The sequence below is a fragment of the Sinohyriopsis cumingii genome, chromosome 7 (genome assembly GCF_028554795.1).
Source record: "Sinohyriopsis cumingii isolate HCF-2022 chromosome 7, ASM2855479v2, whole genome shotgun sequence".
Taxonomy (NCBI): domain Eukaryota; kingdom Metazoa; phylum Mollusca; class Bivalvia; order Unionida; family Unionidae; genus Sinohyriopsis; species Sinohyriopsis cumingii.
In genome coordinates this window covers 131482134-131490637 of record NC_142967.1, presented here as the reverse complement: position 1 = coordinate 131490637, position 8504 = coordinate 131482134, and positions in this window count along the sequence as shown.

Here is an 8504-nt window from a genome sequence, read left to right as displayed (position 1 = left end):
ATGAGTCAACACCTGGCATTAATGTACAATATATATAGGCATTAATTACCATCATTTATTAAAAGAAGGAATGAAGAAACATAAGATCATATCTGCCCCAAAAACTAATTCGGAATCAATATGTTTTTTAGTAAGGAGTGTTATATGCCTACATGAGTTAACAATAATTCAGATTCTTCAGCATATGTGTATTGTTGAGGCCTTAACAGCTGACAAGCAATCAGACATCTCCAGTTTCATTGTGTACTGATGAGGCCTGAACAGCTGACAAGCAAGCAAACAGATCCGCCAGTTTCAGTGTATTGATGAGGCCTGAACAGCTGACAAGCAATCAGACAGCTCCTCCAGTTTCATTGTGTACTGATGAGGCCTGAACAGCTGACAAGCAAGCAAACAGATCCTCCAGTTTCAGTGTGTATTGATGAGGCTTGAACAGCTGACAAGCAAGCAGACAGCTTCTCCAGTTTCATTGTATATTGATGAGGCCTGAACAGCTGACAAGCAATCAGACATCTCCTCCAGTTTCATTGTGTACTGATGAGGCCTGAACAGCTGACAAGCAAGCAAACAAATCCTACAGTTTCACTGTGTAATGATGAGGCCTGAACAGCTGATAAGCAAGCAGACAAATCCTCCATTTTCAATGTGTATTGATGAGGCTTGAACAGCTTCTTGTTGTTGTAGGGTTTAACGCCATTTTTCAGCACACGATAGGCCACACATGGCAGCCAGTATTAATGGTGGAGGAAGAACCCGGGAAAACCCTGGAAAGAACCACCGACCCACGAGAAGCTACTGGCAAGCTTCTCACATATCCACATTAGCTGAATCCGAGACTCGAACCCACGCATACAGAAGTAAGATGGCAGTGATTCGTAACAGAGAGCACTTTAGACCACTCGGCCATTATGGGCCCCGCTTGAACAGCTTACAAACAAGCAGACAAATCCTCCAGTTTCAGTGTGTATTGATGAGGCTTGAACAGCTTACAAGTAAGCAGACAAATCCTCATTTCAGTGTGTATTGATGAGGATTGAACAGCTTACAAGCAAACAGACATACATATTCCTTCCTTATTTAGAAGATTTTTTATATTTATATATTTTATCAGAATATTTTATTTGAATTTACATGCTTTGTTCAGGAGAGTATTAATGACATAAATGACAAAGACTAACCAAATACAAATTCTTGGTGTTTGTGTGTAAAGAAATTATTAAGTTTGGATATATTTATTGACTTCCATTTCAAGTTCTGTTAGTAAAAGTTTTAGTCTTACTGTAGTTTTGGCTGCATTGGGAGAGATGCTTCTTGGAATGTACTTGTTTAATTAGATTGGGAAGAAGCTTTGTATGAAGCAGTTGTTTTGTTTGAAGTTAGTGAGCAGAAAGAATAAATCAGATGTTTTTTTAGCTCAACTGGTCATAGACCAGAAGAGCTTATGAGATGGTATGTCATCTAATGTCTGTCTTTCTATTAGTTATCACTGCTTCTCCTAAACTACTTGGAAGATTGCTATGAAACTTTACACACATATTCATCCCAAGGTCTCGTTGAAAATGGTTACACCTAGACATCCTGTGTTTATCTTGAAAATCTTTTTGTTGCTTGTCCTGAATGGATGATCATGTCAGTATAGGGTTTTCACTAAAAGATACTTCTAATGATGTCTAGTTGGTCCTAAATAAAAACAGTGCCACTCTGACTTCCGGTATGGCCAGCATGACAGCCATCTTTAAGATATTGTTCGTGCTACTTTGCCTAAACTGAAAGGCACATTGGCTTGGGTTTTTATAAGATGTCTCATGTGATATATTGTTGATCCTGCATGAAAAAGGTGCCTGTCTGGACTACTATGGCCATAACATGGGCCAACTTGAAAATTTTGTTATCGCTACTCTTCCTGAATTGATAGTTATATGAACATGGGGTTTTCACTTCAAGACGTCTTATAACGTCTAGTTGCTCCTAAATCAAAATGGTGCTGAGTCCAATATTGCTGTACAGCAGCCATCTTGAAAATCTTGTTATCAGTACTCGTTCTAAGCAAAGTCATATTGACATGGGGTTTCCATCAGGATACTTCTTATGATGTTTAGTTGGTCCAGATTGAAAATGGTGCTGCTCACCCATCCAGTACAGTTGCCATGGTGGCCATCTTGAAAAAATTTTGTTATTGTTACTCCTGCAAAACATGTCGTATCAACATGGGGTTTTAACCAGAAGACTTATAATGTCTTGTAGGTCATAAATAAAACTGGTGCTTATCTGATGTCCAGTATTGCCATCAAGCTGGCCATTTTGAAATCTTGTTAATGCTACTCCTCTTAAATGTAAAGTCAGTCTGAGATCAGTTTTCATCAGAAGAGTTTGGTTCAGAATGAAAAGGATGCAAACTTACCCACAAATTGGACACCGTGGTGGCCATCTGAAAAACATTGTTCTTTACTCTGAAGAAATGGATAGTATATAAGCATGGGGTTTTCACCAATAGACTTTCATGATACCTAGTTGGTCCATGATGAAAATGGTGTCAAATATACACCCAATATTAATGCCACGTTGACTTCCCTGAAAATCTTGTTCTCACTGGTCCTCCTGATTGATGGTCATATGGAGTTTTCACCAGAAGACTTCTAATGTCTACTTCTTCCTAAATAAAAGTGGTGCCATTCTGACATCCAACACAGCAGCTAATTTGAAAATCTTTTTATCATTGAAAAATTCAACTCTCAGCACGTAAAAGGAAAAAAAATGGTCTTATCTTGAGTTCCTGGAAATTCTTTTTGCCCATTATGGAGCATCAGTCTCTTTGAGGGAAAATTTTTTGTTGTTGTTGATAAGTTCAAATTGTCCCAAATTCAGTGTTAAATTAGTTTTAATTTGGTTGGAGAGACTTAAATTAATGTTTCATCTACATGAATTTTAATGTTGACCTATTACTTACCTTCTTTTTGAAATTATGGTTGTCATTACTAAACATAGAAAACACTCATTTCAAAAACTGCATAGAATCTGACTAAATTTGACAGAAAGGATCCTAGCATTATGATATTCTGAGCAAAAGTTGTACCAGTTCTCCATCAAATATGGTTGCTGTTGCTGTAGAAAAATAGCAAAAGAGAAAGAGCTTTAAATGACTTCACAACAACTGCTGAACAGAAATCTGACAATAAAGAATCCTGGCTGAAAGACATTTCAAGTTTGTACAAATAATGCCAATCAACCCATACTTTTACAGGGCATACGTTCAAAAAAAATGTTTGAGAATTATGGGGAAAATTGGGGTTAGCAAAAATTAAATTTACTCTGCATGCCACCATGGCTTGGATCATTATTTAGTCATGTCCAAGTGTTCACACATCTGTACATTCAACTAGATAAACATCTAAGCAAGACTGCACTAAAACCACTCAACGTTGAGAAAAGAAATGGCTGAAACATTGTTATTACAATTCAGTTCAGTTCAGTTTTTTAATTAACAAAACCATTCATATATCGAATAGTCAGTCCAAAATGGTGTATCAAAACAATTATTCCTGGATGAAGTTTGGGGATACTGTTACATTAATATGAATAAAACAAAAAATATCTATGCTTAAATTGTTTTTTTTAAAGTTAATTTTTAACAGTGACTATTAATATATCCAAGTCTATTTCAGTGAGTACTGGCAACATTGGTGCTTTGGCTGAATTAGGACAATATCCTCCATCTTTAGGTGTCATTTACCAGTAAAATATAACACTAAGCCATCTGAGGCAAAGTCTAATAGCACTTTTGCATCATGCTTATGCACGGTCCTTGAGACATTGCTATAAAACTGTTTGAGCATATATAAACTATTTCCTAGATTGTATAGATATTGAGAGCAATGTTGGTAATATACTAAAGAATGGGGAAACTCAAAGATCAATTCACTGAATTCTTCATGTAGGAAACAAGCAAACCTTGAACAGTTGGTATCTAGAAAAAGTTATGCCCTTTTCATATATTCAAAACTAAATTTCAGTTCTTCTAACTTTTCCAGTATAAAAATCATTGATATCAGAAAGTGTTTTGGAACTAGCAGGATCATGTGACACCATTTATAAATGGAGATAGGTAGCTATAAGTGGAAGATTTTAAGATAGCAGCTTTGGCCAATTTGTTTTATATATAAAGGTTAAGTGCACATTCTGTTATATCCTGCTTAATACATCAGTGTTGTTGGATGCACACTGTCTACCATGCAGAACAGGATTAAATATAATTGTCAGTCATGATGAAGATTTGATAAGAGTGTTAGATTACAGCCCTCAAATGTGTGTGTGTGTGTGTGTGTGTTTGTGTGTGTGTGTGTATATATATCTATATATATATATATATATATATATATATATATATATATATATATATATATATATATATATGAATGATTGTCTTTATGTCAGAAAAGCTAAGCTGTCCTCTCTCTAAACAATTCATCCTGAAACAATACAGATTTATTACCATGAATGTGCTACTATATGTATGTCATGAGGTAACTCGTATCGATCAGCATAATGTTCACAAATCCACAATGGTCTGGAAAATAATCTTTTTTTTTGTAAGATTGTACACTGTATATATGATATAGTTTTGTTTTGTTTGAGGCTTTACAACACATCAACAGAAATAGGTTATTTAGCGCTGGGACACACCATGGTTGGTAACTCAGGCTGGTCCAGTGGTAGGATTTGAATCCCCACACTATCGGTGGTAAGTCCAGCACGCTAGCCACTGAGGTACCATGGCCCCATATGCTATATGATCAAAGCACTTCTTTCTCATTGCATATATGTTATATTCTTTTTCAGAAACACTGTAAAATGATTATTTTAAAGAAAAGATTGTATTGCATAATGTTAATGATCAGTCATATAGGTTAATTAACTTAATTATCTAACTGGATAAAAAAAAGGTGTAATACCTATAACTTGTCTTGCACTGAATAGTGGACTGATTAGTCTCTTTCAGTATCGAATTAATATTGACAGGTGGTCATTTAGGTGTTAGGTTTCACCAGTAAGCTAGTGTCAGGTAGTATTATATGTCTAATAGCAAATCTGGTCATAATAAGTAGCTGTTTTCTCAAAGAATGCCAAATTCTGATAGAAAGGTGCAACCCCATCCCATTAGGCATCACTACACTACTTAGCCAAATAGATGTTATTGCATCCTCATTAAGTCCCTAGGAAAGTCGTTAATATTTTTTTCTCTGATTTCTCCTCAAGTCTTGCTAACTGGCAAAGAATGCTACTTGCTTTCAGATAAAAAGCAGCAGTAAAATCTACATGGAAAATAAAATGTTTAGCCAGTTGACTTCTGCATAGAATGACAAAGCAAATGGTTGCCTTTTGGCTGAATCCATCATGCTGAAAATGAGGAGGCCCTACAAAAAGTCGCCACTCTAGTTCAGTCTGCTGATGCAAACCTGACTAATGTTGCCAGGTGATGACTATGCTGGTCATCGTTGCAAACTTGGACATGGAACAGGCCTTCGCCTTTCGCCATTTTGAAAGATGGTTGTAAGGCAGTATATATTTTGCAAGATCATTTTTGAAAGACAGACAGGGCCACATCCTCAAAATCATTGCTCCTGTCTTTCCTTGACTGCAGAATCCGTGAGCTGCAATTTTACTTGTTCGATCACCACGGTCATTTATGCCATGACCACAGACACCCAGCTAAGTCAGTTTTCATGGCCAATCTGCACACTGGAGGGTGTCACCACACACCAGTACATATTCTTTGCCTTCCAGGATGTGAGACAGCTAAATAACAGGGAGTGCAGCCCGATGGTATTTGACAAGCTCGGTATCACTGTGAAAACCTGCACCTCAGCAGTAACCGTTAGCTGGCCAAGAAATCCTTTTAGATTATGCCAACAATGTGGCCCACATTTGCTGCCAAATTCTGAGCTACAAAGGACGTGACCAGAACGTGGACTCCGGCCTCCAGATATGACAAAAAGACTTTACTGACCTCTACCCAATCTACTACTTCAACTTGGAAACACCTTGACCTAGCCAACACAGCCCTATGACAAAGGTTGTTTGGTCAACTCAAACTGAGCAAGATGCTTTAGGCTCTGATATCATCATCTTGTCAAACAGATTACGCAGCACTGCTAATCTAAGAAGATACCTCCACACATGATGATAGAAAGTCTATGGGCAATCGCTCGAGTACAAGACAGAAAGAGAGAGCTAGCTTATAGTGATGCATTATCCATGTACTGATACTAATTGTTGCGAAATATATTAGCTGTGAATAACAGATTTAATTGCATAACAATCTTTGCTAAGAGAGAATCTTACATCATTAATTAGTCAAGGCCCATCTCTACATCCATGTAAAGATAATATAACAAAACTATTTTGTTGAGCCCACATTTCATTTAACTAGAAAGTGAACAATGATCTCAATCCAAACAATTTTGACATTAACTGTAATCTATGGTGTAGATGAACGCAATGATACCTAACATGGACACCAAAGTAATCAATTAAAGTCGTGCTTTTGACAAGGAGGGCACAACAATAATGAACCCTGAGGGATGCAAAAAAAAAAAAAACCCAAACCCAACCAATATTGAATTTTTAAAAAAAATTCATAGAATACTTTAGAGAAACAAAAGATGTTGAATACTACTGTATTAAGGAAATATCCTTGGGGGCAATAACCTTTCCTTCGGGGTATGAAACGCCCTTTATCTACTTGTCATCAACAACAAAAACATGGTTATATTCCAAAGGACACGTTCTCCCACGTAATTGTATTGGGCCAGAACAGCAAACGCTCAATTAACTTGCAACTGAGGGTATGGTCAGTGCCAGATTAAGGCCTTCCAGGGCCCTTAGCACTGAAAATATTATGCCCCCGCCCCCCACTACAAAATGTGAAACAAAAACAACAAAAAAAGCTATTAAAAGCTAAAAAGGTAGGAAAATACCATTGTTGCCATCATTCAAAATCAAAATACTCATACATGCAGATCCAGATGGTCTTTTGAATTCGTTCAACGTTATCATCAACAATTAATTTGAATTTTTCTGGTGCCCCAGTTGGGCTGGTGCAGTAAGCACGTGCTTAGTGTGTTTAATGTGTAATCTGGCACTGGGCATGGTATATATAACACTTGGTGAGCGTGTTGGTGAGCCTTTTGAGGGCTGCTATTTCAAGATATAGTGATATCAAGAACTGACGCTTTTTTCGTTTTCGGAAACTGCCTTTTACCAATACACCACGGAGACAGGTCAGAAGTATGTTTCTGTAAAAGTCTTAACTCTCCCATCCCTCCAGATCAGTTAAACTTTTATATCATGATGCTTTAAGGGGAATCATAATTTCGTTATACTCAAAGTTCAGTGAGGTAGAAACCTCCCTAGAGGTGGAGGCCCCACATGACAAGAAGAGTTCAAACTTATCCTCTTTAAATTCAATAAAATATGGGCTGCCTCGCACAAGATATGCACCTTTTTTGTCATCTGCTAAAGTTCAATTTTATATGTTCTTATGATACAACTTTGTCTTTTTATGGTTTATATGGCATAACATATATTGTTCAACTAGGTGCTTTCGTGTTTTGTGTGATGTTTCAATCAAGGGTATGAAAAATGAGAATTCTTGCGCAATATTGAATTACTGACTGATGTTATCACTGTTCGCTGCTTTGCCACTCCGATACTTATTTCTCCGCAGCCTTTTAACATAAATTCAACATAAAAAATAAATAATACTTTGAAAATGAACGCTATAAAAGTCCCAAGTTATACCATGTCTGAACAATCCACAGATTCCACTAATACCACTGTTTCTCAATGTTGACCTAATGAACAGAGAGACAGACGGAAAACCTTATCAGGTATCCGGTGTAAGAATCGACAATGATGTGCACAAAAAAACTAAATGTGAGGAGAATAGATAGAAAAAGACCATGGATGACCCGTTGAGTTTGCACAGGTTTCACTCAGCGACAAGGTTTGTCTCTTAAGGACAACACCTTTCATTATCGATAAAGTGCTTGCTCCTGCAAATCTGTTGTGGTGAACACTCCTTTAGGGACAAATCAATTGAAATCAAACCCCATATACTCGTGTATTCTCTGCTACTAATCTGAATGGAGAAAGGCCAAATAATGCCGAAAGAGAGATTAATAATCTAATTGTGCTTCTTCTCACCTTGATGTTCTTGTGTACTGCAATATTCCTTTACAATGTTCCTTGTTAATAGGTTTGTTTGGCATAATTATTTCATCAAACTATTCGTCTGCTTGTCTACAGTGTTGTGAGCAATAGATTTGATTCTTTCAATGTGGTGCTTAGTTAAATCTAACTAACAAATATATGCATCCTCAACCGAGTTTAAGAAAAAAAATCGTTTATAGCACGATGCATGGTAAGCCATGATAGGATGTGCTTTTAGTTGGGATACAGGGATAGCAGTTATGTATTCAGCAAACTCAGTTTTAGCTTTTAACTTC